Below are 21,636 nucleotides of genomic sequence, written 5' to 3'. Positions count from 1 at the left end.
ACACCTGCTAAACATCAGCATGTTAGCATTGTCACTAGCCGTGTTTCCATTCAATTGCAAAGCAATTTTTAAGCAAACTTTTAAAATGTTGCAAAAAGAAATGTGACTTATGTGCGTTTCCATCAACTGATTTGAAGCAGATAAACTAGGCTACTTTGTAGTTTTGTCAGAAGCTGCCTACGCATGGCTGCAATCCACCAATAAACAAGAGTAGAAGAAGTAGAAGTTGCTAACTGGAAACAAAACAAGTGGCCTTGGCCATCTAACCCTACAGAAAGAACATTTAATAGATCTTCCAGAATTAGGTTCAATTGGGAAAGTTGTAATTGTTCTTTCATGTCAGCTATTCTTGGCCATGTTTTATGTCCGGAGTCAAAGACACATTATGGGAATATCCAAGAAGTAGCTGACAGCAGGAACAGCTAATCAGAAATGTGAAATGTTAAATGTTCACTACGTTATAACTTTTTTGGCAAATGGGCCAAAATGTGCATAATAACACAGCTATTGTGAGTATGTAAGCATGCTGACATAATAGCATTGGCTGTAGACTCTTAGACTTATTGTTCAGAAAACAAAAAATAGAGACCACATGGTCCCTTGATGTGTGCTTAGAGAGTTGGTGAACTCATGACTAATGTTAAACATGACAAAATGTGCTGCCTATTTTAGACCACTTACATTAACATTCTCTGCTGTGCCCTGACAAGTCTATTTCAAAGCATCCTGCCAGAAAGGGCTCTGGGACTGGGCTGCTGTCAGCGTTGCACACACATATTCTGGGAGAATCCTCAAAAACAGAATGACTCAGAGGCTGATTGGTCAGGGAAATGAATTTCCTCTGAAAATCACTTCAACAGAACCACACCTTGTTTACTCATGGCAGCACTCCCCTCTCCTGAGCGGCATTCAGAGGGAAAATGATTGCTGCCTCACATACAGTAACTCAGTCATCATCATAGCTCTGATGTTAACAGCACTTCCCCAGACAAAAAAAAAGGCACTCAACTCTTTCGTAACAAACATGACCTGACAGGAGTAGCGGCTGAGATAAGAGAGCAAGGGTAGTCAGAGCTGACATTGGGTTAAATACATTTGAGTTGCAGAAGTGAATTAGGGCAAAAAGGGAGCTCAAATGGAACAGACAAGCCTCGGTTCCTCCAGGGCGATTATAAAACTAGCCTTTACAGTGAAATGATTCTCCATTCTGATGTTTTCATGAAACATTTCTATTTCTGGACTATCCTCCCCTCACCCTCGCTAACCAAGCACACAAACATCAGAACATAGCACATTGGACATCACTCCGAGGGTTATTGTGGATGGCAGATGTAGTCAGCCAAACATGCAAATAGTGCAGTGTGTTCCTCTGGTAAGGGGGCATGCACATTCACATATGAACATGCATGCATGCACAAAGTGAAAGTACGAAAGAGTAGAGGCACTTTCTGAATCAGTGAGGTCGAGAGAAACAGATTTTATTGTGCAAAAGCAAATGCTTTTGATATTTAGTGTATTCCTGGTACACGTACACGCCCTGGCATACAGTACAATATTTTCCCTGGAGTTTACATAAAAGACTGTAATCAGGGTTGAGTAACATTTGCATTGCGTAATTCTTCTTTGTTTTCTCCAGGACCTGTGTGGAAACTACTAAACAAAAAGTCATACAACAGCTATGTCTAATTCCCACTCCCATCTCCCACAACATACAACAAATCCCACCCCCTCATGCTGATGCACACACTCTTTTGGCCCTGTGGCAACAAATACTTCATGTTCGCCTTACAGAGTGAGCTCACCAGTCTGTGTGTGTATGTGTTGCAAATATTCTCAGCTCCCACAGCCAAGTCTGCCCTGCACCCGTCAGACGGCAAAACGCTTGCATGTGTAATTTTGGCCCGGAGGGTTGACGAACGAAAAGTAACAGTTGGTGTGCATGTGTGCGTCATCTACTTGTGCCAACATGTTTTCTGCTTCTCTTATTTGTGGATGTGTGTGAGCCTGGAATGCTTTGTGTTTCTGGATGGCGAGTCTCCGAGTGCTCTCTAGCTGCCGCTTCTGAGCAGGGTCAGAGGTCACGGGGCATATTGTCCCAATATGGAAACCGGTCTTCCAGCTCTGCAGCACAAAGGATGGCCACACTGAGCTCTTTGTCATGGCTGCCAAAAACCCAAGTCAGGTCAACAACATTGCCTCGAACCAATTATCGAAGGATTTTTCTTTTGTTTTCCAAATACACACATTAATCGCATGCATTTTTAAACACTGATTGCAGTAAAAACATTTAAAAAATGCTCTGAATGTTTTAGTCTTTTGTCTGTCTGTTTAAAATATCATCAGAACCATCTGGCTCAGCTCCAGCTGTTATGAGTGGATAGAGAGGAAGAGATGGAGTTGCTAGGAAGAAGGGGGTGGGGGGGTTCTGTTGCTTAAAATGATGGAAATGGAGGGAGAGCCACAGAGGAGGAGGGGGATCTGCTGTAAAATCCTGTTATGCAACCCCTTTTCTGTAGCTAGCGTATTGCATCTGTTAAAAATGGAGGACGAAAACAGCTTTGCAATTAGCGCTCGGTGTCCTGAGGGTCCTGGTCTCCCCCAATCACATCGCTCTGTCCTGCTCTCCCCAGCGTGCGTGTTGCTAAGCAGATGATGTGACTCAGGAACACACACTGCTATTCTTATAGTGTCAGCGTGGAGCAGACACAGTGATAGCAATGCTCTGACTGCCTGCATGCGCTTACTGGAACAGACCAGTCTTGCAAATTAAACCAAGCTGGGTTGTTGTTTTCTCTGCCTCGACTGCTCCCATAAGGGCTGGGAGAGTCTGAGATTTTGACGAAGCTTTAAGCATATTTTTTCTTATATTTTGGGCACATTCAAGGTTTACAGCAACTTAGGGTGTGGTCTCCATACACGGGTGCTTCCTCTGTGGTTAGTGGGGTGTTTATGGGTCTGGCCTTGTTTCCTGGCTGTTTCAGATAAGGGCCACCCACTAAGGCCTCATCGCTCCAAATCCGTCAGCAGTTAATAATCCCTGGGGAGGCTCCAACATTCTTATAGTTGAGCAGTGATGTAATTACTCAGCATTTATCAAAGTCTCCAGTTACATGATCGCTAAGAGAACCATAAACAGTAATATATAATAGCAGAGTAGTGTTTCCTTTTGCTGGATGCCTTGTAAACATGCCATCTTATATACTGTTTTTTATAAATACAACTTGGAAGTATGCGTCCTCTTAGGACATGCAGTTAGGAGGGGCAAAAATATGTCAGCTTCAGACAACCTAGCTCAGGCAAGGCCTTTCATCTTCATTGTTCCACTAATTGTTATAGAGTTCTTTTCAGAGGTTAATCTGAGCTGAAACTAGGCGGGTGTGTAATCAGAGCCTAAAAAGATTGGATGTTGAGGTTGTTAAATTAGGTCAGGCAGCACTAAAATGATGCCTCGCAGAAGCACTCAAGAGAAGGAAAATGCTCAATCTGCTGGTTGTATAAAAAGAAAGAGGACGCAGAGGCTGTATTTCATTGTTCCACATGGCCACGGCTAATGGTTTCCATCCCTAGTGTGAATGGAAGGTTTTTGTGCGAGAGTGTGATGCATTATTTAAGAGTAAACACGGTGGAGACAGAGAGGCCCAGTAGTGGTGGGGTAGTATTGATTGTGACAGGCCAGAGGAGACATGCACACCTCTCTTAAGTGTCTGGGGCTTCTCACAATGCCCCCACAAATCAACTTTTATTGCTCCGGCTTTGGAGTCTCCACAGTCAGCAGCCTATCAGGCAAAGCAGCTTAGCGGAGATAGCCTGCGGCAGTCCCACATTGGGCCTTAACGCTATCAATCGATCATTCATCACTAGTCCCTAAGAAACAAAAACAAGCAGCCAAAAGACAACCAGGGGAGGGAGGCGGCTGAACTGGACTGTGTCACACAGCTCTTGGCTGGGTGGAAAAACCCTGTCAGGTTTTATTTGGGAACAGTCCACGTCCTGTTCTGTGCAGCACAAATTGAAACATTTGAGGAGAAGAGGGAGAAGAAAAGTAATGAGAAAAACTTTCTGAAAGAGGTCGAATGAAATGTGGCCCCCCCGGTGCCCCCCTCTCCTCCCTCCTCCAGCCCTCCTGCACATTCCTCTCCCCTCAGCAGATCTGGCATGCCCCACAGGAGGCGGCGGCAGCGGCAGCAGCACAGTAATCTTTTCAAAAGGGCGGATTTGAGCGGCCGCCAGGGCAGCCGGCCAACTATTTCTCATTTAGAGCTGGCCTGGAGATGACCCTCCTGTCGGAGCCCCACTCTCAGGAAAAACAAAAACGCCAGCACCGAGTAAGGGAGCGCCTTGGCAACGCTGGAGAGCCGGGAACAGACTAGCAAAAGGAAAACAGGGAAACCGCAGGCCTGCTCTCAGGAACATCTGCACCGCCTTCCTGTGTAAAAAGAAAAAAATGAAACTTAATACTGTCTGCATGAGCCCAAGGGACTTTACTAAAACATGGGAGGGCTGTGTTTCATTCTTTTTTTTTCTTGGAACTCTGTCTGTATGTCTTTTTTTCCTTTGTCCATTTCCCTCTCTGTCTAACAATTTCCCGAGCCAAACAACAACCTCCCCCATCCTCTCTTCCCTCTCCCCAGCCCTCCACTGAGCCCTGGCCTCTTGCACTTTCAGTGGAAGCCCACCCTTGGCTTGGGAGGTGCTGGTCTGCGTCCCTGTTATGCTTGCTCAATGATGGATGGACAGGAAAACTAAGAATCCAAATCCAGCATTCCTGCTTTTACAGTGGGGTGAGCGGGTGGAGGGAAAGGTGGTGGTGGTGGGGGCTTGGGGATTCCTGAGTGTCTTTGTAATCACTATATGTTTGACAGCAACTGCAGTGACCTTCATCCAAACTTGCGGTCAACCCCCAGACAAGGGTGCCCAGTAATTATCTGGGTGTTTCTTGCAAAAGCAACTTAGCTTCCAGAAAAAGTGAAACAGAGAAAACGAAGGAAAGGACATATGGAAATGTTTGGAGGCTTATTGGCTTTGTGAGTCAGACCTAAGACATCAAATTCCACATGCTGGGTTCAGATATCGTGTCTGTATGCAATGTTTACTGCCACACTCAGTCCTTACATGGCCAGTGGGCCAATAAGACGCCCCTGTGGCCAGCTTTAGGGAGGGTGAAGGGGACGACAACAAAGAAAGCCCTTATGTTTTCCCTCTAAAACCCGTCTCTCACCCCACCCCATGCACATACACACACCACTCCAAAAAGAAGAAGAAAAAAACAGCTCCAGTAAAAACTCATCACACATCTGCCAGATCCGCTGAGGCCTGCCTCCAATTATCCGCCCACCACGCTGGAATCCCAGGAAGGCTCTGTCCGGCAGAGCGTTTGATGTTGCCACGCAACATTTGACAGAGAACAGGGCGGCTTTGAAAATCAGAGTGTAAACTTGCCTGCCAAGTTTGACGTGAAGAAAGAGGGGTTGGTGGTGGTGGTGGAGGAGGGGGGTGGGGGCTGGCTAGGGGGGTAGACAAGGAAAATGCCACTGGATGGAAAGCAGCTGCTGACTGCTGGGAAACATTGCTTTAAATGGGCCCAAATGTGGCGAAGCCCCACCAAACCTCGGCCAAGTGGTCAGCATTTACCCTTATGAGGCCTTTTGCTGATGTGTGCAGAAGAGAACTGAAGTTGCGAAAGCACTAGTGCATATTTGAATTTGTATTCTGGGCTTCAGCTATTAATTCTGTGTCATGTTAATGAATGCTGCAACTGAAAATGCAGGAAATCATTGTAAAAGTGCTGTTGATCCAACAGGATTACCAACTTTATGTGCTAAGTTTTTTTTGTTTGGCACAGTGCAATGATCTACATCATTAACACTTTACAACATTACAATTGTTTTCTAATAACGTTATAGCAATAAGATCCTAATCATTTCTATTACTGAGAGACAAGCTGGACGAGCTCCATCGGAATCATCTTTCACACTAATGATGGTTTCAGAGCACAATGATGAATGTAAAGTTAAACCACGGCTGAACGCTGTGAACCTCCCAAGGCAAATTAGGTAATTCCAGTTTGTTTGGAGTCTTTCCCCACAGTTACAGTATCAACACGGAAAGGTGAAACCTGGGAGGCATGACTGTCATGAGAAGCGGTGACAAAGCTTCACATTATGACCCGGCCCCACCTCCGACACAAAGGAAAACAAGTACAGTAGAGGAGCTGCATTCTTTCCCACGATGACTGGTAGAGCAAGGTAAGGCGAGCCGGATTACTTGCAGTGTAAACAAACGCCATCATGCACACACAAACCCCCACCTCAGCCTTTTCACTGCAGGTTAATATGTCTTTAAAATTTCACCTTCAGGCCATGAAGTGATCATATGTTTTGTGGTGATGTTTGAATTTATATTAAATAATTTATTAGACATTTTCATGAAACTTGTATGAAGTTAACTGTCATTTCAAACTATAGTTAAAGAATACTTTAGTGATGCACAGACAAACCTGTTTCCCAGGCTGTTTGAAGAGTAAACAGAGATGACGGCAGGTAATGTTTGTCTCAGCTTCCCTGACCTGAGCTCCGCCAGCTGTAAGCAAATGAGGATTACTAAAGTCAACTGCCCAACATTCAGACTTTGTTTGTATAATTAGCTGATGTGAAACCAAGTTGTGTGGCTGTACAGCGTCATCCTTATCTTGGTTGTAGCATGATATTCTCTTATAATAGTCAGATCAGATGGTGTAAGAATATCATTCATGACTGGCACAAAACAGCAACTGGAGACTGAGCGATGACACACACCCACTGTTGTCTCCTGCAGGATAGTGGCAGTGGTGATACATGACGATCCCCTGACTCTTTGTCTCGCTCCATTTAATCTGCAGATAGTGTTACAAACTCTCTTCCGGAACAGAAAAGATCCCATTGTCCTCCTTGACGTGCTGGGCCGCATTATCTGTTCAAACAGGTCCAATTCACCGCTGCTCACACACAGACGGCGGCCTGTCCAGAGACGACACGTATAACATACAACATGTGACTGAATACATTAACATGGAGTGTAACACAAGGAAGTGGGCTCAGAAACAGAGGGCCTCTCCAATTTAATTTAATTTAATCATTTAATGTTTAATAATCTTTTTATTGATCCCCATTGGGGAAATTACAATTTACACTTTGTTTGAAATCACTACACACAGGCCTGAAATACACACACACACACACACACACACACACACACACACACACACATGCACGCACGCACGCACGCACGCACACACACACACACACACACACACACACACACACACACACACACACACATGCTCAGGACCTATTGAAGAATATCAATTGAATGTTTTGTCTCTAAAATATGAGAAAATTATGAAAATAACCCAAGGTGACATCTTCAAATGTGTTGTGTTGTATGACCAACAAGTCAAACCCCCAAAGATATTCAATTTACATTGATATGATAAAGAGACAAACAGAAACTAGTCACATTTAAGAAGCTGGGACCAGCAAATGTTTGACAGTTTTGCTTGAAAAGTGACTCAAACGATTAATTTCTTATAAAAAATAGTTGCTGATCCTGACAGCTCTATAGTGATGCATCATATTTTTGAGTGTGAGCATTTTACATTTTGATGTATGATTTGTTTAGTTAAAATAGTATAGTGTATTGCAGGTTTCCACCTACGTCCTCTCACTGGATACAAAATGGAGGCGATCTGTGCGTCGTGTGGGTCTTTCTCTTGGCTGAAAGAGAAATAAATAAAGAAGTAAGCAAATCATGTTTGAAAGGATTTACCCAAAGGGCATCAGCTGACTGTCTACAGCTGCTTTTGGCCCTTCGAGTGGTATCCATGGCAACAGTCCTTCCAAATCTGGCCACTGCCAGCCCTGCTCCATCATAACAACAACTCCCATTGATGTGTCTGTGGAATGCGTTGGCCTGCTTCTCGGGGAAACCTGAGGCCATTTGTGCAGCTGCTCAGCTCTGAGTGAATGTACAGTTTCAGTGTTGACTTTACCTCACTCTGCTGAAAGTAAACCACATGGAAAACAAAAGATGAGCCTCTGACAGCCTCACTTGCATGTGTTAAAGAAACTCTGAAAGTTGTCTCTTTAAAGATTTACCACTGTCTGCTGCCCTTCAGTCTTCAGGTTTTAAATATTGCTCTTCAATCATATATATCATCCTTGTAAAAATGCATAACTCACTGAGCACAGACTTCAGTGCCCCCGCATAAATCACACCCTACAAGATTATGTTTGAAGTTGAAAATGTGTATTTAAGTCTGCGCATGTTGTCGCTATTGGCTTTTCTAAGGGCTTAAAAGCTATTAAGCATCAATCCAGCTGCATCTCAATCATTTGACATTAAGCGTTTCACTCATTAAGATGTAATTGCTGTTGTCAAGCAACTGGCACATCATTGGTCAAAAATTAATTACTTCTCTGTGTAAAGCAGCCACTCAATAATAAGTCTGTGTGTAAATAAAGACTGAAGGGCCTTGAAGTCAGACTAGTCAGGGTGAGGTACATACCGCCGAGCCACAAAAGGGTGAGTGACAGATTAGTGAACCTAATGAGAGAAAACGTAGGTTTTTACAGCAATTCAAAGATGGGTTTTTTGACGGCCGTGACACCTAGTCATTTCTGTGCGTTGCAATTAATGAAAACTGCACATTCAACTATGTTGCTCCCTTTCAGTGTAAGCTATGTGATTGTAGCATGAGTCTAAGTTAAATATGTGTCACTAAGATCCCCGTTGGGAGCGATGAAGTCGATCCTATGTCTAGGAGTTAATTCATGGTGTGTGTGGAGCTTGCCAATGATTCTGTCTGCTTACATGAGGGATGGACAGAGGGCCTGATATGGCTGCTCTAAAAGCATCTCTGGAAACTGAAGTCGTAATATTGAGTTACTCTAATCAGCTACTTCATGCCATTGATCTTGTTTCCCTCACTGGCTGCTCGAGCAGCAGTGAATGGATGTGCAGAGAACAGTATGGTCTTTGTGTGAAGTCCCCCCTTCCCCCTCACTCGACCTCGCTCCCTCCATCCGCAGTTGCTAGTAACCCAAGCTTCGAAGTCACGAGTTTCCCTCCTTCCCCCTCTAAGCAGGTAACAAGACCAGCTGTCGCTATGGTTACAAGCCACATCCAGTCTCAAGACGAGGGAAGAGAGGAGATGGGGGGAGGCTTGGTTCCAATCACAAGGACGACTCAATCACATCCAGCATCAGCTTGGCTGCACACAGGCAATCTCTTTCTCTGTGCAACATTTCTGCAACACGGGATTTAATTATCTCGCTGCCATTCTGCTAAACGCCGTATATCAGGGGAAAGGAGAAACGCCTGACCGCCGCTCAGAATAGTATGATTAACAGTCTGCAGTGAAGAGCAAATCCTTCGCTATCAGTTACTGTGAGTCAGCTGTAGATGCACACAGGCCATCTGGCTGCTAACACACTAGCAATGCTATCAGCCAAAAAGAGAAATATGTACAGGGCTTCATGAAGTCATGAGTGTGCAGCAGTTTCTCAAGACATTGCTTCACCAATTATTATTATTTTTATTTGTTTCTAAGTTTAATCCCCCCCCCCCCCAATTGCCTCAGCACCTTTATATGTGTTATATAATTCAACTAAAACATGAGAAAAATACTGCAAAAAAAATCAATACACTTAACCATTTATAAGCAGTATAAAATCAATTAATACATTTTCATAATGCAAATCCAGAAAGATGTAAAAGAAATATTCTAAGCTTAAAAATGTCTATTTGTTTGCAACTACATTAAAGTGTGTTATTTACCATTTATAAAATGTGTACATACTGCTTATAAATGTTTAATAAGCGCAGGGGGATAAATAACATCTGCAGTATGGATCAATGATCCCTGCATTAGTCTGTCCGTCCAACCATCCAGCCATTCATCTAACCCCAACTCTGTTAGACTGTTGCCATAGCAACTGGGAGATTGAGCAAGCTTTGAAATGTGATTCCTCCATAAAATTACAATGAATCCTATTCATATGGATCCCTCATCGCCACCACAGCGTGTGGCGAGAATACACATCCGTCTGTATAGCTGATCTATATTGAAGGTGTAATATAAGAGAAGGGCATGTATGTATGAATTCCTATCAGCTAATTATCCAGATGTATCCAGATGTAACTCTTACTCAGCCATAGTTGGAGCATTGTACATCCACCTGCAGGCAGCAGTCCTCCCACAGAAGTTATGATCTCCTTAACATTTAAAAAATAAATCATAAAACAGAAATAAATGAGGCATTATGGAAAATGAATCAACTCTAAGAAGCCGCCCCTTTGATTAGAATTTATTAAACCACACAATTAGCATCGATTAATTAGCATTGGTAACATACCTCCATCAATCCTAATAACAACAATACAGCGGATTCTCTTTGAAATGCAAAACCACTGGAAATGCTTTGTCCTGAACATGAAAGACATTTAGACAGCAAAATAATAAAAATCCCCACAATGCTTGTCTCATCAGTATTATCATTATTCTTGTGAATAAGGAGCTCGAGCAGTCTCTTGTCGACGTACATGAGGGATGGATCACTTCCATTTCCAACCCACGCTTCCTCATGCATAAATTCTCATTTGTTCCTGCATTAGGGTCATTCTGAAGTAATTGTTTGTTTTACTTCTGATGATTGAATAACAACCTTGCGGCGGTGCCATGCTGTGTTTACCACATGTTGCTATGGTTCATGGGCTCCTTTAATTGGATTTAGTTGTTTCCTGGGAAACAAGGTAACCCACTTTATTGCTCAGCAACCTTACCAATTTACCCTGTGTGTGATAAGATGCATGTGAATGGGGTTGTATTTCAGATTTGTCTAGCTGATCCTAAATATAACACTGAGGCCTGGAGTGCAGAACATCAAAATTCAGGGAAAGGGAAATGGAGCCCAGTATTTGTGACACTGAGCTGCATGTACAAGGCCGTGTGTCCATGCATTTAAATGTAGCTGTGTGCAGCGGGTGAATTCAAGAGCATGGGGTGAGGGTTTGTGTGCAGGGAGACAGGAGAGTGCTGTGTCCATGTGAACTGAGTTGGGTGAATCATTACGAAGATAACACACAAGCTGTTAGCTTTTTGCTGGCGATGGTCAGGGCAGAGAGAGAGAAAACGCTGTGACGAGTGGCATGTAATTACCATGGCTCACTGCCTCGACTCGGCCCCCAGGAGCTGGACACTCTCACGCAGCCCTCCACATAAACAATTGCAACAAGCAGCAACAACAACACTAAAACGTCCTTGAGTTTGTCACTCGGGCTGCGAGCGGTCCTCTATCAGAAGCTTCCAGACTCTTGGTCCACTCGATGCCTGAGTGACTAATCGCTTTAGAGAAGCGAAGACCAGCAAAGCCCAGGGGCACGGGGTAAAACTACTGCTTCGATGCAATTCTCAAGTTTGGTTGGGGGGGTAAGGGTAGTGTGGAGCGTGAGTGACAGAGAGGCTATGAGGAATGAAGGGTTGGCAGGAGGACGGGGAGATGAGTGGGATGAAAGGAGGGACTGTTGGGGGTGCCAGCAGCATGTCAACACCCACCTGACTGCGGGAGGTGATATCTTTTCCAATAGTGTGCCTCGATTTGATTCTTTTAAGGAAACAACAAGAGTCTGTGCACGTTGTGAATCATGCAGGAAGAACGCCATGCAAAATTGATGCCGCTGCCTAAAAACTCCTCAATTATATAAGTTTGCCTGCATGTATGAATTTATTAATGTGTCTGCAGTGCTCTGTTTACAGCTCTATGTGCGTGTGTGGATGTCTCACGGCTCTTCACAGCTGGTGTTTTTAGAGATGAAGAGGAGTCTGTCTCTCCCCTTTATCTGATATAAGAGATGATTGGAATATTAATGGACCACGTAGAGTAGAGTACAAGCAATGCCCAGGCAGATTTATTCAGCAATCAAGAGGATGTTATGAAGCCAAACAGTGTTGTCGGTGATGTTCAAATGAGTAAAGCTGGGTTTGATGTTTTTATTTGAACATCTTTCCCAGAGTTTTTACTTTAAGTTTGGTAAGAAATGTTAGAGGTGAAGGACCAAATGAGAAATCCTCATTATTCCTCAGGGCTCTAGACCCATTTAAAAATAGTTTTTGGCCTCAGTGGAAACACAAAAGCAAAAAAGTAAACAATGAACCCTTGAGGTAGGAACAGAAATAGTTTCCCTTCAAAGGCCTTGTTTCATCACCTATTCGTTTATCATAAGCCACCTCTATCATCTCGCGGCGCCGCATGCTCAGTGCTCCACGCTGTACCAGAGCTGCCGGCCCGCCAGTATCAATCACCCACCCTCCCACACTTCTCCCTGTGAACCCGCCCTACATGGAAACACAGGGACAGGAGCGCTGCTGTCATGACGGGCGAGATTAAATGAAGGGGGATGTAAGAGTAAAACCTTCAAAAGAATAGATGCGGACAAGCCGGACGAATAAAACTACTGACGTGGAAGCGAAAGTACTGCCGCGCTGACAGGATTTCATTTGTTACCTCAAAGTAAAACAACATGGTGTGATACTGGTGATAATTGAACACAATACATTTTTGTCTGTTTCTAATAGTTTTGTTTCATGTGCTGATTCACAATCTACTCGATAAGATGTTCACACACTGGTGGTGGATGTATGGCCATCCATGCAGTTAGTCAATGTGATTGTGTTTATTATGCTCTCTGCGTGGGCCTGAATCCTCTTTCTATCTGCGTTGCCTTAAAGAAATGATTTGTTTGTCTGTTTGTTTATATTTGCACATCTTTTATTGTTCCTAACAAGAAAATTAATCAAGGCAATTATGTCACAGGTCCTGCACACAAAGGATTCTTACTCCTGTGAGTGTGTTCACCATGGCAACCGTCTTCTCATCCTGCTGCATCACTGCCGGCAAGTGATCACTAACAACAAGAGCTGAGAAAACAAACCAGAGAACGTATTTAGGCAAATTCGATTGGGGATTTGGGGTAAAACATTTTTTACACAAGTGAGCCCTCAGCCTGTTTTATATTCATAATGCAGACATGATCAAGTTAACATTTAAAGTGCACTTGTCCAATTTCATAGCACCAATCAGCAATGAAGCAATCAGCTCATATTACTTGACAAGTTCAGCTTCACATTTGACATCAATTAGTGAGCTCTTGTCAGGGGTATTTTTAGTAATGACAGACAGTGACCGCTTCGGAACATTAACAGCTGTGAAATGATACTGAATGGCGGCATTTAACCATAACACAGTATTAAGCTGCAGCCAGACAGCCGAGCTTAGGTTGCTGTGTGTGTGCGGTGAGAGTGAGCCAGCTTCAGGGATGCTAGCCACTGCACTGGTCTTTGCTGGAGCCGGGCCAACGTCATTTCACAGCGCTAAGCCTTGTAAGATAAGATGGGGGACATCAGACCCTGACCAGCTCAAATGAATGGGATGTCACTTCTGCTTAGAACCACAAGCCTTGTCCTCTACACCGGTTAGCATGTGTGTGTGTGTGTGTGTGTGTGTGTGTGTGTGTGTGTGTGTGTGTGTGTGTAGACTCTAAACAGAGAAGACATATCCAATCCTAAGGAAAGGGTTCTACTGTCCGTACCCCGCCTGGTGAGATGTAATAAGATTCCCCACCACGGCCCTGTGCAGGGGAAAAGCGCCAGGACATCTGCTCAATGATAGTTGATTTTTAATCTGGCCTGGGTAATTGCACTGAAACAATGGTGCTGCCTTGGTCCTGCAGGATTTCTGTGTTGCCTCGGGCAGTCGAGGGAACAGGTGAGTATGCTCTTTTACCTTCAGAAATTGAGCCATTCTAATTCTAATTCTCCACAAACAACAAATATATTTACACATAAAATAGGTACAATGTGAACCTGGCAGAGGAGTAATTAGTCATGTCGGTGGTGCCAGCTCAACCTCAGCCTGGCCACAGATCATCTAAAGGTTACCCTCCTCAGATGAGGTTGAAAGGTTGTTTATTTCAGACTGTGGGCCTGTGGTGTTGCCATGGAAACTTTTCATGGGTCTGGCACTGGCGGGCACTAGGGCGGAGCTTGGCGTCGGCCTGGGAGGCAGCAGGCACACAGGTGCCCCGGCCAGAGCAGCTGCCTCCCCCGGAAGATAAAGAGCGGTTTGTTGTTTTCTCCCTTTTCCCCCCCAACACGCACGTCAATCTCCTTCGCCCTTTTCACTTCTCTGTCTCCTCTCTCTTCTCTTCCCCTTTTTTCTCCTTGGCCTTTGATCAGGGATTGGATTTGCTGGTAGAATGACAGAGGCAGGAAGTGCTCCGAGGCACAGGAGGGGCTGGGGGGCCCCAGGGCCGGGGCCAGGGCTGTCCACAGGGCTCTCTGTTTCCTTGGACCTGCGTCATCCCTGGCCTGGCCTGGCCTTGCAGTCACAGAGCCTGGCTTTCAGCCTTGACTCTCATCATGGTCTATCTGTCAGACTGGGCTAGTCACAACAGCCCAGGCCCACTGATCACAGAGGGGGAGGAACGGCTGCAGATTGAAGTCCTGCCTGGATACAACACAGCGCACAATACCATCATGTATTTATCTACAAGTCACAAAGAGGACCTTCTCTGTGTCCTTAGGCTGGATCATGACCTCTGACCCCTTCCATTCTGTCCAGTAGGATCACAGGATTTCACTTCTCAAGCCTCTTGTTCAATACTCTCGACTAACTAAAAATGTGTATCTGGCACTTCAAAACAACAATAAGGAGATCCAAATTAGACTCTGACAGAGACTTGACTGTAACAACCAGTGGTTAAATTCAAAATACTCACCAACAATTTCAAAGATCTGACTCAGGCTTAGAGCAAAATACACTGTAATTAGCTTAACTGGAACTCACATCTCACATCCTCTCTGATAGTCCCTCTAAAATATGTGTACTGGGGTAAACAGCAATCTGAAAAAGAGCAGCTAATCATGCTATGGTACTGTTTTAAGCTAACTAAAGTGAGCCAAACTAAATTGCCTACAATTGTGGAGAAATTCTAGCATCTACAGTATACTGTAACTGTTCTGTACTGTTGTATCTCATTTGTTTAACCCATACACAAACAGAAATGGAAAAAACAACTATTTGTGGTTTCTTAGCATATTTGTGGAGAGAACTTGGCCACTAGTCGTTAGTGCTAAGCTAAGCTAAGAGCCCCTGTCTCTAGATCTACTTCATTTCAGACAGGAAAGCAAATAACAACTGACAGCAGGGTGGATGACCTACACAAACCTTCTACCTCAATGGTGTGGGTGGTACAGCACCTGAGACGCCTGAGATCTCCAGCGACGCCCTGCCCTCCTTCCACTGTTTACTGGCCAGCTTATCCTGTTTATTTGATTCAATTACAAAACACACTCTGTGACGGATCTGTTTAACGTGGCTCGCCGCCAGGGAAAATAGTCATGTTCCCAGCGATTCCAAGAAACCTGGCATAGTGGTAATGGAGGCCGTGATGATGACATGTCAACGCGAGGCTAACACAGCACGGCCCTTATAGTCACAACTCAGCACAAAGCGTAGCCTTGACAGTTTGCACAGGCTGTACTCACATGTGCTTTCACTAATTCAAGTCAATAAGAGAGAATTGGCAGAACATAACTGGTGTTTTAAGATCAAACACGTGAAGAAATTAGATGGTAATGTTTGACCGTACAGCCTCACTTTGTCTAATTCTGAATTAATTTGAGCCTCACAGATTCTGGCAGCAACAGTCTCTGTTTCTCTTCCTTTCCTCTGAGAGAGGGTAAAGTTCAGTTGAATCGCTCCAAATATCTTTGGCACCACTTCAAAATAAGCATAAAGAATTCCTGCTCCAACATTGTAAAAATCCAAGGCAGCTGTTTTATGCTTCTAAGGTTTATCTTTTCCATGTAAAGACATCTCCTTGCAAACACAATAGCCAGCTGTGTCTGAGTTGAGATAAAAAAAAAAACAACGACCATTTAAGCTCTCGTAATTACTTTTCTGTCCCCTGCAAGACTCTCTCCGACAGAGTGAGGAGAGAACACTTTAGTTTATACGAACGTAACACCATAACTGCGCAGTAATTTCTTTGGCAGCAGCCTGAGCTGGCGTGTTTCTGAGAGCCATCTAGCTGCTGAGGGATTACAAGCTGTTCAAAGCCTCGGTAGGTATGTGGGTTTGGACGGCTGATGTTTTTCCACAGCAGTAAATGGTATTCCAGTTAATTCTGTATTTTGGCACCGATCTGCTGCTGGAAAACAACTTCTCAGTGCCAGAAGCTGTTTATTATTGCAGAGTGCTTTTACCCAAAATGGCCATTCAGCTACTGTGGTGTCCATGTTGTTCTGACCTGGTTGCATAGTAACCAAGCAAGAACGTGGCAGACTGGGGGATAAACCTGAGCATGAGCACAAGCTCAATATGCACCCACTCACACACAAACACATCATAACAGTGTACAAACACAGCAGGTAATATGCATTTGAGAAAGTGTGAATCTTTACAAACAATGAGAGATTAATTTTAATTCTAGCTTCATCTGACACAGCATATTTCCCTGTGAAGTCATACATGCATAAATATCCCAAGCTACACATTAAGTAGACCACGGCTATTATCTTCGACTGTGGTGCAGCTCTGTCACTGTATCGTATTTGGAGCAGCTGAGATTTGTATGTATTTTTAGCTCTTTTCCTCTGTGCAGGTTATTTTTTTCCACATACCATACTAGAAAAGAACTAACGTGGTTTTTGCCTCCTAATATAGATACGAATCAGCCTCAAAGCATGGAAACAGCGAGGTGAAAAAACAGCAGGAATGCACACAATAGTGAAGCAAAGTCCCAGGAATGGGTTAACAGTGGGCTCAGAGCTTTCATTTCCTCTTCTGTTCCATCTGAACAAACAAGGCGGGTGACCTGACAGAGCACAGAGGGGTGGGGCGGGTATAGGGTGGAGGAAGAGAGGGGTGGGGGTGGGGGGTGGGCGCGGGGGGCAGGGGGGGTGCCGTGACTTGAATATAACCAAAGAGAGGGGGGAGGAAGGGGTGAGAGAGGACAAGCAGACCACGTGATAGTGAAAAGCCTGCAGGCTGCTGTGCTGGGAAAGGCAGACAGAGACATTCCCCCATATTGACGCTGCCGTTTCACCACAACAACAGTTCTGGGAAATGGCCGCCGTCTGTACTGTAGCTACTGTTTACATGGGACTGATTCAGTCAGCTTATCGCTTTCATCATCTGCTACGGTGGCTGGTCTGACCCTCGTGCTTCACTCCTCTCATTGATTCCCTCTTTTTCTTTTTTTCACGCGCTCTGTCGAGGCTTACAAGGCTTTATCTTGCATGAATGCAAGCACAGGCAGAGAAATGCAGAGCAAATAATAATGAAAATAAGGAAGCTGAGATAAACACAAAGCAAGTTACAGGACAAAAATAGGCAGCGGTGCTCAGGGATGATGAAGGAGAGAGAGAGTGCAGTCTGGACAAGAAGCACTGGAGACATGAGTCATGGCGAGCAATCTCCCAAGGGGCTCGTTGGTGCAGTCTATAAATGGAAATAGCAGAAAAACAGCGGCTTCCCTCGCCCACCCAGGACTAGGTTATGCCTTATTAGAACTTGATGGCTTATGACAGCGGCTGCTTTGTTTAGCCCCTGCCTGAACTTCACTCTCTTCTGCTTTCTTGACCTGGCAAACGCAATGGAAAACTGAATGTAAATGAATATATATATATATATATATATATATATATATACACACATTATATATAAAGTAAGCTGCTTAGTGTCAGAAACATCATTCCGGGATGCAAGAATGTGTTACTGAAAACAGGCCATGAAGCCTTTTTAACTAAAAACTGGAAGTAGCTGCCTTATAAAGTAAAGTAAATGCAACCTATATCTGTTCAAATAAGTTGATGAGTGACATGAACCAGTTAACTTGGCTCCTTGGTTTCCCCTTGGCTACCCTGCCGTGGAGCTGGCCTAGATCAAACATTGCCGGATATCTGGGACAACCTTCGGGGGAAAAAAAATGTCTCGTGAAGTGACCAAGAGGGAAGCATTGGCTTGAAAAATATAGTATATGTTCTTATATGTGTAAAAATGTCGGAAGGGAAACATTTTACTTTTAACTCCTCTACAATTTTTTAACACTTCGGTTAGTTTTAACATTGAGATAAAACATTAGATAAGTTTATGAAATACGACACATTGTTAAATAGTAAACAAGTGATTCCCAACCATTTTGGCTTGTGTCTAGTTGGGGCTCCTTTTAAATGCATTATGTTTTTTTATTTTTTCATTTATTTTCCTTGGGTTTTTAGTAATTCCACCATAGAGACATTTCTCTTCGAAACAATTTAGACAATTGTTGGAGTCCCACTAAAATTATCCAATGTTTCCCCCCAAAAGGGAAGGTTTTGTCCAAAGTAGAAAAAAAAACTATTAAAATATGTGAAGCAGAACACTGTAACTTTGTAATGAAAAGTGCTAAACAAATAAAGTTTATTATATTGTTATTAATCACGACACAACCCCTCAGATTTATCTAGTCGACCCCTAGGTTGGGACCCACTGGACTAAACTAACTAACAGTGTATGAAGTAAAACAATAACAATAAAATTCTCCTTTTGCAATAATGCTTTTTAATATAAAGTCATATATAATAATATCACAGGGGCAGATTTTCTGCAAAATACATTCTTTCACTTTTGATACTTTAAGTAGATTTTGCTGATAAGACTTCTGTTCTTTTACTTAGGTAACACTTTTACTTGTGGAGTATTTTAACAGTGTGGTATTGATACTTAAGTAAAGAATACTTCTTCCACCACTGACAAATATTAAAGCAAAGTGTACCCGTGGCAACACAAATATTACATGTGTTTCTGAGAAAGACCCACAAGAAAAAGGCACTCGCCTGTAACACAGAAGGGCAGATGGTTATATTCAGAGGAGATCTAAAAGGACATATTTGGACAATGTCAGCCCTCTACATTCACGTGGCAGGCCTTTGTCTCTCCTGTTGAAAAAGTGACTGGCTACACTACATGTCTGTGTGATTTTGTCAGTGGCGTTGTCATGTCAACCTGGCTGCCACGGCCGAGCCAGGGGCACTACACCACCTGCTCTAACTCCCCCCCCTCCACCTCTGAGTGCAGTCTGCTCACCTGCTCCCATGGTAAGCCGACACACCCTGCCCAGCGTTCCTCCCTCCTAGCCCGTAGTTAAAGTGGAGCTAGTCTGCACAGGAGCACAGACGCAGACAGAGCTCCTCCATGCCATAGGAGGGAGGGATCTACGTTGCTGTGGGCCTTTTGTTAAGCTGCTACCACTAAAAACTCCCCGCCAAGTCTTGTTTGCTCTTCTTTTTTTCCACCTGTCATTGCACTGCTCTCTTTTATCTGTAGGGTTCATCCTAGAGATCATCCCCCGAGGCAGTGAAGACATTATCTCAGTGGAGTAAAAGCGAGAGGTAAAGTGACAGAGGTAGTTGTAGGTGCCTAGCTGAAAACACCACCGAAGCCCTTTGGCTGTGTTTTAGTGAGGCACATTGAAGTTTTCAGGTGGACTTTTAGATGAACAGAAGGGGGATGCAGGGGAGGGGCCATGGCTCCTCGCTGAAGGCTACTCCAGTGTTTGTTGTTGGGGTTGTTGTTGTAGTCATAATACTGTGTGTTTATCTGGAGATGATGCTGATGTTCCCCTGGTGACTGATATTAGACAGCTCTCCTTTTTCGTCAGTGGCTGTTTTAACGTTTTGGGAAAAATAATAAATGTTTGTGACAATGCTCTTCTCTGTGTGTATTTTTTCATCCAGAATTTATTTTAGAAAAACATTTAAAAGCGAAACTATCTTTACTCATGTACATACACATTTCTCATGGCACTGATATTGGGCCTTTAGCCTTAAATATTTGTAGGACCTAGTAATTAAAAACAGATTGTAAAGTGCATTCAGCATCACTGCAAAAGAATATTTAAATATTTATATATATTATATTTAAATAATATTTAGTCCAAATTTATTTATTTCAGAAAATGTCTAAATGGACTAGGGAAGTGCCAATGGAGTAACTTAGGGACTGTTCGGTATTTATGGAATGGACCACCGGAGGAAAATAGGGGAGGGTCATGTCTTTTTATTCTTTGTTGAGGGGAGGGTCATCCAATTTTTTTTTTGTCTACGGGTAAGGGTCACCCAACTTTTGTATTCATGAGTAGAGCAAAATTTCAAAGTGGCTTGTTTGGTGCATATTTATCCATGTAGCTCCATGTAGCTCTCTCAATCTTGGCCCCTATTGTTAGCAGATGGGTCCCTCCCTGTTTAGTATACATATAAACAGAAAACTGCTTTGCTAGCTCAATCGTGTTATAACTAAGACATCTGATGACAAAATAATTGTATTCATTAGCATGATTGCCGTACTGCTAACTTCAAAAACATCCAAAACACCATATGAAAACATAGCTGACCAGACGCAAGCTTTTATTTTGAAAAGCCAAAACTCGGGCCGCAGACAGCACCAGCCGGCAGCCGGGAAGGCATGAGACAGGAGGTATATCCTTTCGGTCCCGGTGATTATTTGTGATTATTTGTGAAAATGTGCAAACGACAGCCTTTTCAAGGCATTTGAGAAGGAAGGAGTGGTAACATGCAAGCTCCCAAACTGACGCTCGTCTGAGAAATGTAGTTTTGGATAATGTTCAGCTTCGGCAAGCTAGTGATGAGTCCATAGCAACCGGTGTTGAATTACCCAGTGTGCTTTACTGAATGGTCTCAATGTTTTATTGTTTTATTTCATGTGAATACTAGTTCACTAGAGGAGTAACTAAGTATTTGAAGTAATGCAGTAATGCATGAAGTGTGCATTTAGTTTCTATGCTTATTGTGTTTCCACAACAATGTTAGTGAGTAAATCTACTGAAATGGCCACCACACCATAACATGCCTCAGATGAGAATGCAGAGGTTTAGTCACGTACGTCATGGCTATAGAAAAACATAAAAAAATAATGGGACCTGTACATCTTTGCCAAGCACATACCAGTACAATAAATTGTTGGGGAGGATCATCCATTTTCTCCCAATCATTTTGGAGGGTCATCCAAAATGTAATGCTGGTGAAGGGAGGGTCAGGTCTATTTTGACTAAAGGTCCTAAAACTCCCCTTAAACATAATAACGAACAGTCCCTTATTTCTATAAAATTACTAAGCACACCGAACAGCAAACGTTAAATTATCTCACCAGAAAAATATGTTTTCAAAAGTGAATATGAGATAAAACGAGTTGTTAACATGTTTTTTCAAAGGCTTGTGATAAAATTGTGACAGGATGTTGCACTAAACACAAAAACAACACACTCAGATATGAACAGCTCTTTACACACATGCCAAAACATCTCCTATGATTTCAATAAAGGCTTTAACACCAAGGAAACTCCAATAAATGTGCACATTCAATAAAAGGCCTCCATTTTGCAGCTGTCAGATTGCAAACACACTTAATACAAAATGGCATGTAGTTTGTATATGATGCAACTGACAGCAACTAGTAATAGTACAGCAGTCTGCAGTAATGATGTGTTTTTAGTTTCAGTTTATAAGCTTTATTTGTTTTTCCTCCAGCGAGATGAGAATAA

General features: G+C 43.4%; 1 long non-coding RNA gene across 1 annotated transcript; it reads right to left on the bottom strand.

Moving 5' to 3' along the window:
• Window positions 1-4,128: 4,128 nt before the first annotated feature.
• On the bottom strand, window positions 4,129-19,774 carry LOC144532412 (uncharacterized). Its single transcript, XR_013503348.1, has 5 exons — window positions 19,164-19,774; window positions 7,693-7,751; window positions 6,795-6,995; window positions 6,497-6,579; window positions 4,129-4,426 (listed from the first exon to the last, which is right to left on the bottom strand). It is a non-coding gene; the product is annotated as an uncharacterized LOC144532412 (long non-coding RNA).
• Window positions 19,775-21,636: the final 1,862 nt, after the last annotated feature.

Source organism: Sander vitreus, chromosome 17 (assembly GCF_031162955.1).
Source record: "Sander vitreus isolate 19-12246 chromosome 17, sanVit1, whole genome shotgun sequence".
Lineage (NCBI taxonomy): Eukaryota > Metazoa > Chordata > Actinopteri > Perciformes > Percidae > Sander > Sander vitreus.
This window is presented reverse-complemented; position numbering and strand designations above follow the sequence as displayed.